Here is a 10,823-nt window from a genome sequence, read left to right on the forward strand (position 1 = left end):
GAGCTCTAGCACCATTCGGGCAAATGCTTCTTCATTACAATACGCTTAAGGTCTCTAAAATAATTCAGCTAAAGATGTGTTACTCTGGAGACGGTAAAGAAACGCTGCAAACTAGGACAGGGAATGTCACAGGGTGAAGTTCGTTTCTCCTCCAGCAGGGGGAGACGCCCACACGTCCATTATCTGACACTCCCTGGTCTGCGAAGTTTCTGTTTCACTCTGCTCTGACTTCTGCTTTTCCACACCAACTTTAAGCATTTATGCTCATAATACCAGGAATATCAAACTTTCCATCTTTATCCATCTTTATGAAAATATGTGATTTCAACTGAGAAACGGCTTTGAATTGCAAAAAAAATATGTGTTTTAACTATATAGATGTACCAAAAAAAGTAAAAAAATAAAATAAAAAAAAAACAGAACAAAACAAAACAAATCAACTGGATTTGCTTTGTTTTTTACTTTTTTGGAATGACCATGACCTGGATGACTGAGAATCTTCACCAGCATATATAGATGTACATCTATATAAACGTATGCATTTTCTCATCTGTAACGTTGCAACTGTTTCTATTTAAAGATATTTCTTTTGGTGAGGTTGTTGAATGCATTATTCCTTTAATCTGCAAAATGTTTACTAAATTGAGTTTTGCTACCGTTAACTTGTAATAACCAATTAAATAACTATTTAATGAAAATGGTTACATTTTTACTAACATTAATTAGGTGTAGCACAGGCCAAGAGCCTTCAATTCCTGACTATTTCTCCAAGTCTCTGAACATTTTTACTTTTTATTTTTTTACCAAATTTGAATCCACCTACACAAGTTCTTTAAAAATTGCTCAAGGTAAGATTTTATAAAATTGTAATTTATCTGTTGCAAAGGAAAAAAATCAACAACAAAAACGCGAAACGAATACGGTAATCTCTTATTATTTCATGCAACAGCTGCAATCCACAGTTGTTTAAACTATGAGGCAGGTCTCATATCAACTTAACAAATTGTTTGTTATATATTAGATATGCTTCACTATGTGAGCAAATTGTTTTGAACATCTAGATGAAATATGTCTTATAGAATTTGAGTGTTTTATAAACAAAGTCGGGAACTAGAAAATGTTTTAGTACAGTTTCTTCGAGAGTCTCTTTGTGTTGAGTAGTGTCTTTTTCCTGTATGGCGTCAGTGGTGGACCTTTTGCTACCAATGACTTTGTTCACTTTGTTTTTCTTTTCCATACAAAGTACTCCCTGCCTACCGATGTGTTTGTTTTTTTCTGTCTCCACTCAGTTGGTCAAGGCGAGAGCCACTCAAAGTGACTCTGTTTTGGTGCTGGAGGTTTATTCCTGTTAAATGGGGGTCTCTCCTCTTAGCTGCTTCCACATGCTTGTTTTTTGGGTGGATTGCTGCAAAGTAAACAACTTCATTAACTTGCACTGCTGGCTCAGATATTGCTTTTTACCAACTGGCATGAAGGGATCGACTGCATTTGGCTTTATCATTTCTTATTTGGACTAGATTGGTTTCTGTATTGGTTCGGTTGTTACCACTGTTGCCTTTCAGCTAGAAGGTTCTGGGGTTGAATCCCAGCCAGAGCCTTTCTTACACAGAGTTTCTCCCCACATGACTCATGTTAGATTAATTTGTCACTGATTTGCTCTTAGGTGTGTGTGTGTGCTGGAATCATTGTTTGCATTCTGACCAGTGCGCTGTCCAAGAAGAAGAAGATGTTCACGTCTTTATAAATTCATCTATTGGTTTTATATTATCTTTTTTATGAATAACATCTACACCGTTTCAGAGGTTAGAAAAATAATGACTGAAAATATAAAAAAATTTAAAATAGTACAAAACAACAGTGAAAAGGCAAGAGTACCCAAAAAGATGATTTAATTAAGTTTTAATAGATGTTCACAGTAAAAATATACAAACAATTCATATATTGATTGGACAGAGACAACAACATTTAAACATCTCTACACAATTTTATCATTTTTTTGTCTGTGTTTATTTAGAGTTTTAAAAAACCTACAGTTACTGACTCTTGGTTAGCTGTCAAAAGAATGCGAGTTAAAGGTCCCACATATGCCTTCATGCTGACACTATTCTGTATTATATCACTTGTTTACTGCAAAACCTGTACTTGGTAAATTCATACACATTTATTGTATTACTTTATGTTTATTATTAGTCCTTTGTTACTACACCGACACAACATTTTGCATTGTATCTCAAGGTTCTGACTAGAGAATATCTTTTGTACACTTTGTTTAATTGATGTTTTAAGGTATGGAACTCAGAAACTACCCAAATAGTTTTAAACTAATTAGGGTGAGGTTTATAAAGAAAAAAAATATTGTATTGAGACAGACTGAAAAATCTTAAAGCAAATGTAAATACAAACTTGCATTTCAGACAGTTAATTTATTGCCTACTCCATATTTGCATTGATCTGTCAGCAGTACATGTTATAAAGTCTCTAAAGACAGTGTAGCTCATAAGGGGTATAAAAACATGTTTTTAACTTTTTAGTAGAGCAGAAACACGGAGAGTGTTGCATCCTGGATTAACATACCCTTTTATTGTTAAATTGGACATGACTTAAATTTTGTTGGTTTATTGGATGCCATTGATGAACCACTTTATGCATTATGAAAAGTTAAGATTTTCTGGTTACATTTACAATAAAGCAAATACAAATAAAGTGGAGTAAAGCTAAATCTATAGCTTTAAATGGAAGCAGATACAAAAATACAACTACACTTGGAAAAAACGAAACAATTCACACAGGACTAGCTAGATAATTGTGTAAAGGCCAACGTGTAATGCACGTTCAGTGGAGGTAATTAATCTGGGCGCTATGGCTCACCGCCCAGGGTGCAGCTCTACTGGGGATGGCACAAGCAGCTTGGAAAAATAAGCTGTCAGTTGCATCCTGAACAACTTTTGCATTGCTTATCTTCATGTTCATTCAATGGGGATTGGGTACCTGCATGTGTTTTGTTGAAGATGTTGAAGCAGATATCTCATTCACAGCTTCTGGTTTGATGCCAAACTAAAGTGACTCTGGACTGCATTTAATCCTCTCTTATAATCTAAAATACTTTAATTTGTCAAATCTGAATTTGATTGAGCTACAAAAGACAGAGTGTTTGAAACACAGCTTCAGATTTGTGAAACCTACATAAAATTTGTAAAAACACAATAAAAGTTTTTTTTTTTTTTATTTATTTAGTTTGGCATCCAGACCATCTTTAAATGACAGAAGTGTAAAAGTCCAGGGCACCACTGGCTATGTTACGAAAAAGGTTATGTTGAATTTAAAGGAAGGAAGTCTGGAGTGTTGCTGCGTTGTGGATAAAATGTTTAGAAAAAGTCTAGAGTTACAGAACATGAGATATCATGTTTGCATGTTTCCAAATAATGTCTAGAGGACATTCATAAATTCACCTTAATGTCCGCCATTGGAGCTTATTTATACTGTGACCTTTTTAATCACTTCACCTCCCTCTACCAAAACTTGTTTTCCTTCCCTTCTCATCTCTCTTCTGTTTTTTCTCTTCTTCTTTGTCAGGAGGTGAAACACCAGCACGCTGGCCACCAGCAAAATACTGAGGATAAGTATCACCAGCGCAAGACCTAGTAAGGTGGAGATCCCATCTCTAAACTGAGCCAGCTGGTCCCAGAGCCCCACGGCCAAGCAGCTTAATCCGATGAGAGTCCCCCAAAAACCAAAGGCCAGGATGCAGGATCTGCAAGAGAGTTCAACGCCCCCAGTCACCACAGTGATGCCCGCCACCGAGACGACTCCGCTGGAGAAGGTGACCGTTTCAGGCTGACATTGGTAGGAGACGGCTGGGGTAACATCGGGTAAAGCTGAAGGATCAAGGGTCTCCATCTTGTCTGCCATGACTGCTTTCACTTGCAAAGCAGAAGTGAAAAATGTCACTGGAACCGTTTCCTCTTTTCTGCACCTATAACACAAACCAGAGTCCTGTTGAAAGAATGTAACAAAAAAAAAAAAAACTTTGAGTGCACCCATTGTTTTCCTTTTCAATTTCTGCTTACATTTCACCACAGTGTCCTCCACATGACGGATGGGAATGCTTATGGTTATCTTTTGACGATGGATTTAAATCTTCCATACAGGCCAGATTTGTGAAATGCCCATCCAATGGCTGTCCGGCCAACAGATTCATCTATCTAATCTGTGGATTCATCCAGTTCCTCCAGGGATATCATGGGCCTTGTGACTTCTCTGATTAATTCTATTATGGTAATTTGAAGTTTATTTAACCCCTTGAAACAGTCTTTTTTTAGGTTGACCTGGCCAAAAGATAAACCAGCATACACTGCACAAAACAAAACCAAAAGGTTTGATCCTGCTGAACTCTTCCTATTAAGATGATGGACTGAACTGGCATTTTTGAGACATTAAAAGTGTGGGATGTTGTTTCATAATCAAACTCTGCTTCAACTCTCCCCAAAACTTTATCCTTGACCCATCTATTTTTTTCGTGGTCTTTGTGATGTTATTTGTTCACTAATGTTCATTAACAAACCTCAAAGATCTTCAAATAAGCTGAATTCCTATTAAGATTATTTTAGACACATGTGGACTCACTGATTAGAATAGACAATAGAATTGAATAAAAATACCTTTATTGTCCCACAATGAGAAAATTTGGGCGTGACAGTGGCAAAAACACACCTGAATTTCCTCATTGTGGGATAACAAAGGTATTTTTTTCTATTCTAATCACCAAACTGAGTTTACATGAGTGCACCAGGGGACTTTATTTAGTAGGGATATCAGGGTAAGGAATAAAGGAATTCAATATTTGTCAAAAAGTTTGAAACCATGTATAATTTTCCTTCCCCTTCACAAATATGCATTATCTTGTGTTTGTTCATCACATCACATCACAATAAATCAAATGAAAATTTGTGATTGTGGAAAAATATGAAAGGTTTAGGAGATTTGATTACTTTTTGAAGACACCGTACGAAAATTACTGTTGCTGGCTTTAAAAGGTGACTTTGTTGTCCTTTTTTTGAGGCTATGACAACCTTGGTTAAATTGAAAAGAAAATGTTTACGCAAGATAAAACAATACATTAAAGTAGATCTTCATTTCTTACTGCTCCCTATCTAACATTTCCTGAAAAGTTGGACATGCATATTTGACATTCCTTAGAGATTTGGGATCTTAGCTCAAATGTATGTTTTGGTAGATATGAACAAGTGTGGGAATAAGCGGAAAACCTCTCAAACTTTATTTCAAATGTAATACTGATACGTTAATATAAAGGCAAATGACTGAATGTGCTAATCCCTAATTCCAACACGGCATTCTCCTTTCATTTAAATTAAATAAACAGACATGTCAGATACTTGCTTTAGAAATTCTCATTGGTTAGTTTTTTATTCCAAAACCCCAGACACCGTATTACAGTTTTAATCCTAGACAAATAATTAAATAGCGTTGTGTACAAAAGGCACATCACTACTTACCTCAGTGTTGAACCAGTAAAAGTCAGTGAAAGCAATGATGTAAAGGTCCCATAGATTTAACACCACAAATACTTTTGAAGATACAGTCTGGTAATAAATTAAAGGCTGCAGTTGCTGCTGATGTTCTCTCACTCAGTAAGGAGATGTAGAAATGGCACCAGATGCCCAAGTCCTCACACAGATTGCCTGCTTGGGTTCTTGGACAAAAAAACTGAGGACAAAGTGATCAAGATTGTAGCCATAGTTTGTTTGTTCCTCTCCTTCCTTGTTTTGCTAGGAAGCTCTCATCTGTCATTACCTGTCATTACGACCCATTAACAGATATTTATCTAGAAACAACTCCCTTCCTCTTTTTCTTTTTCTTTCGGCTTAAGATCTGAGTTCTGTCCAACCAAGGCATTGTATTGGTTAAGAAAGAAGTTTTCTTTTCTCAATGCATTGTCCAGCTCAGCATTCGCCCTCTGCGGCTTACGCCAATAGTTGTGACGTGCAGAATATGCCAACTGTGTTTTTACAATGCATCTAAAACTCTTCTGAAGTGTTGAAGGAGAAAGGGGCTCTGGTAAAACATTTCCTTTCCATCACTACTACCATTAGTATGTTAAGTTGAATCTAAAGACATTTAAGTAGGATTAAATATTCATGTTTTAGACATTTAATACCACATATAACTACAGGGAAATATGATAGTTTTGTCTGATCATTGATGTTGAGTTTGGCAGATATAGAGAGGTGGTTTAAAATTAGGAATTGGGTGGACAAGTTTGATGTCATTGTAATTTTTCTCTGAGCCACATTGGGTCAGAATTACTGTATGCATACAACCTTTAACAAGTACATTCATGAACATTCAGTTTTCTTTCAACATGCTCTTAGTCCTGGGGTATCAAAAGCATTTTGATCAGAAATATGAATTTTAACAGCTGGCTTACCTAGTTACCTAGTTATATATATATATATATATATATATATATATATATATATATATATATATATATTTATACAGTATTTAATATACTCTCTCTCTCTCTCTCTCTCTCTCTCTCTCTCTCTCTATCTATATATATATATATATATATATATATAGATAGATATAGATATATTTATACAGTATATAATATACTCTCTCTTTCTCTGTATATATATATATATATATATATATATATATATATATATATATATAAACATAAATATATAGTACATGTCCAGAAAAAGCTTAATATAATACAAATGAAGAAAGGTTTTTGAGCTATGGATGGTTACAGATTCTGCAATGTTGTTTTTTTTCAACAACAACAATTGTTCGCACAAAGGTATTTAGGTTGAAGGCAGAAAGTGTCCATCCTTGGCAAGTTTCTTTGCTCCGTCCGACTTTTCGACAAGTGGAGCTTTTGTGTACACATGCCTAGAATGGCACATAGCTGTTGGATTGCTCTATGGGATTTGTAGTGTTAGTGGACTGACACTGATGTTCCAGCAGTTTTCAGTGTATGGCAGGGTTGAAACATCGTGATTCCTGGGTTCTGGCTGAAAATCCTAAACAATTTCCTTTCATCAAGAGGTAAGTTCTTCCCAGTTCTTTGCAAAATAGTTCCAGATCAAAATAACTTACATCCCTGTACAACCAATGATCTTGGAATTTGCAGTTATTTGGAGATAGCTCCAAAAGATTGTCCTAACTTGTCTAAACCCACGACTCTGCTACTTAGATCTGATGCTGTATTCCATTTTCAGTCGAAACTCCAGGCTTCGGATCGGAAAAATCAAATGTAAATGGTAAACGGCTTGCACTTGTATAGCGCTTTTTTTAACTAGTCTTGACGACCTCCAAAGTGCTTCACACTACAGTTTAGTCATTCACCCATTCACCCACTGACGGTGGTGAGCCATGTTAGTAGCCACAGCTGCCCTGGGGAAGACTGACAGAGGCGAGGCTGCCATACACCGGCACCACTGACCACCGCCAGCAGGCAATGTGGGTGAAGTGTCTTGCCCAAGGACACAACGATAGTCGTTGGAGACAGTGAGAACAGGGGATCGAACTGGCAACTTGGCAATTACAGGACAAACTCCCAAACCTCTGTGCCACCATCGCCCTGTGTAACATGTGCTAAACTTGAACTTTCCCCTCGGAAAGTCTGAGAAACTTTTTATGGCTGATTGACGGATCCTGAATGGCAGCTCCTCGCATCAACAATCGTAAGCTATGGTGAAAATGTTTCTTTTAAAAGACACGGCTGTAAGAGTGCATCTAAAATCAATGTTACATGTAGCAGCTGCAACTCTGAACCGAACAAAAGGATGTAACGGGTACAACAAACAAAACAATGGCTTTCCTGGCAGTCACCAAACAATTTAGGTTTTTTGTTTTTATTTTGGAATCCCAACGGTGTTAACTGGAACACTATTGACTCGGGTTTACCCCATTACCAGCTTCTATTTTCGATTTCCGAGGCAAATAGAATGCAGCATTAGTTCCTTGGACTTTCCCATTGTTCAGAGTATTAATCAGTCCAAAGAGTGTCATCAAATAAATAATTTTTATGCTAGTAAAGAAGACATATCCACTACAGGAAATCCATCCATCCATTTTCTAACACGCTTATCCCTTGTGGGGTCATGAGGGGTGCTGGTGCCTATCTCCAGCTGTCAGTGGGCGAGAGGCGGGGTACACCCTAGTTGCCGGATGTATCGCAGGGCAACATAGACACAAGCAGGACAAACAACCATTCATACACACATTCACACCTAAGGAGAATTTAGAGAGGCCAATTAACAGTCATGTTTTTTTGACTGAGGGAGGAAGCCGGAGTACCCAGAGAGAATCTCCATGCAGAAAGATGGAACTCAAACCCAGGACCTTCTTGCTGCATAGCAACATTGCTACCCAATGCACCACCATGCTGCCCTACAGGAAATCATAATGACTATTAAGAAGTTCAAAGATTTTGATCTTTTCAGGATAAAAGACATAATACAACCCTTAGCGCCACTTCATGAGATATTTAAGTGTGGGTCAGGGTAAATCGACTATAAATTAAAAATGTAACTTGGTCACCCAATCCTTATTTTAAAAATGAATTGAAGTTATGTGTTTCATGCTTATCAAGCATGGAAAAAAAGAACTGCTGAAATACATAATTAAAACCCAAACTTAATATGCCGTTAAAGCCCCTGGTGAGGGTATGGAAACATCCGATCAAAACGCAGTAATGCAAATTTCAGGCTGACATTTCAACGTTGCTACCGTAGCACAAGTAAAGCTCAACACGGTCCATTAATAGGGTATAATCCTGCCCCAGCCAATAAGGTTGTTGCCATGAGCCAAATAGATCTTCTTATGTGTTCTCAGATTGACGTCCACTTCTTAAAAACTCCAACATGTGCATTTTACACACACACGCACCTTGCAAAATAAGCATCTTTATTTCAAGAACAAAAAAAACAGTGATCGGACGGATGTTTGCACCACCTCGCCTACTGATTGTGAGTCACTTCCCTATCTGCTAAGACGCAAGTGGCATCATATATGTTGGGACGTATCATCACACTTGGAAAAACATTTTAAAAGCAGCCACAAATCGTTACTCGTTTTAGCACTGGCAATTAGTCCATGCTATAGTTCAGGTCACATGTTAGGGATTGTTTTGTGTGAGAGGAGGAGGTAATTCTTTTGGACGTAGCACTTACAGGATGATGGTAATTGGCTAAGGGTAGAGGGCAGAGCAGGAGTAATCCAATAGATGGTCTCAGTGAGCATATTCTCGGAGAGAAACACATCCTTCAAGACCAAAACCATTGTATTCAGGGTCGCTATATTTTAGACATACGGCTGAACTCAAATTTTTACATGTTTCTTTTTTCAAAAATGTGATGTAGCCTTCCCCAACCTTTATTGTTTACTTAAATCAACACTTAGGCTTGTATTTTGCATGTAATCAACACACAAACTGATGTAGCAAATGTGTCAAAGATGGCCGTCTCCGTCATTGTTGTCAAAACCTCCACTGTAAGTGTGCTGCATGCAGAATTTGGTTGAAAATACAAAGTTTTCATTTGGACTCAGTTACAGGGTCATGTAAAGCTTTTTACCACTGAATCTAAAATTATTTGCCAGCCACCACAAATGTAACTTTAGACTATAGGAAAATCACTCAGGAATCGTATTGAAAAATCCAGCTCACTACAGCAAATCCACATGGGAGACAGAAAGCTCAGTATCAAAAAGGCGCCATAGTTGGTCATCTGGGACAGGAAGGACGTCACACGCACTGGCGGTGATTTGAAGGGTGTAGGTGGGACTGAAGTTAGAGGTGAGCCAGAGGGTCAAACCGACGGGACAGATGGTCGTCTGGAATTAGATGGCGGTCCTCGCTGAAATGGCAGCAAACAGGAGTGAGAAACGTAAAGCTAGCTTTGAAATGTTGCCTGAGGGTGATCCACAGTGCATCAAAATGCATGTCAGCTGTTAGCCAGTTTAAGAGCCATAGATTAAGTTTGTGATTTTGTGGCACTCAAATTACTTGTAATTTATGAAGAGGCTCTTCTTCAACTTAGAGACACCGTTTCACCGTGTTGGCATTTATTTTAAAAAGGTTACAACGCAAGGATTAGCACATATTTGATATGCTATTTATTTGAAAATGATATGAAGGGAACATGATTGTTAAAAATAGGAGCCGTGTCATTTAAAAAAAATCGTTTTGAATGTAATTCTGGTTGAGTTCCAAAGGGTTTCAGCTGCTGTTTGGCTCTCCTTTTTCTTATATTCCATGTACCAAAAACAAACCTGTGCATAGGCCAGATAAGTTCCTCATGGAGCATAACATAACTTGCATTTTTTTTCTTCTTTATTTTACCTCCCTACAACCTCTATTTTCAATATTTAACATTTTAGATGGTTTGCATGTGGGACAATAAGGCCAAGAGCAATCCATCCACCAGCATCTGCCACCACGATGTTTCACTGTGAATATGTGAATATCCCAATAATGACCACATTTTAACCGTTGTCTTGTTAAGAGAGTTTACCATCTGAGCTGTGGAACTCTGCAGCTCCTCCAGAGTAACCACGGGCCACATGGCAGCTCCTCTGATTAAACCTCTCATTACCCGGCCTGTCAGTTTAGGTGAGCGGCCAAGGCTTAGCAGGCTTAGCCATTTTTGAACGATGGATTGAACAATACTCAGTGAGATGTTTAGTTCTTGGGGTTCCGGTTTATAACCTAAATCTTCTTTCAAAATCTCGAAAACATTATTCCTGACCTGTCTGCTGCGTTTCTTGCTCTTCATGATGCTATTTGTTCACTA

General features: G+C 37.6%; 1 long non-coding RNA gene across 1 annotated transcript; it reads right to left on the minus strand.

Moving 5' to 3' along the window:
- Nucleotides 1–1,882: 1,882 nt before the first annotated feature.
- LOC118557841 lies at nt 1,883–5,680 on the minus strand. Its single transcript, XR_004928062.1, has 2 exons — nt 5,514–5,680; nt 1,883–3,973 (listed from the first exon to the last, which is right to left on the minus strand). It is a non-coding gene; the product is annotated as an uncharacterized LOC118557841 (long non-coding RNA).
- Between the last annotated feature and the right edge of the window lie 5,143 nt (nt 5,681–10,823).

The sequence above is a fragment of the Fundulus heteroclitus genome, chromosome 3, assembly GCF_011125445.2.
Source record: "Fundulus heteroclitus isolate FHET01 chromosome 3, MU-UCD_Fhet_4.1, whole genome shotgun sequence".
Classification (NCBI taxonomy): domain Eukaryota; kingdom Metazoa; phylum Chordata; class Actinopteri; order Cyprinodontiformes; family Fundulidae; genus Fundulus; species Fundulus heteroclitus.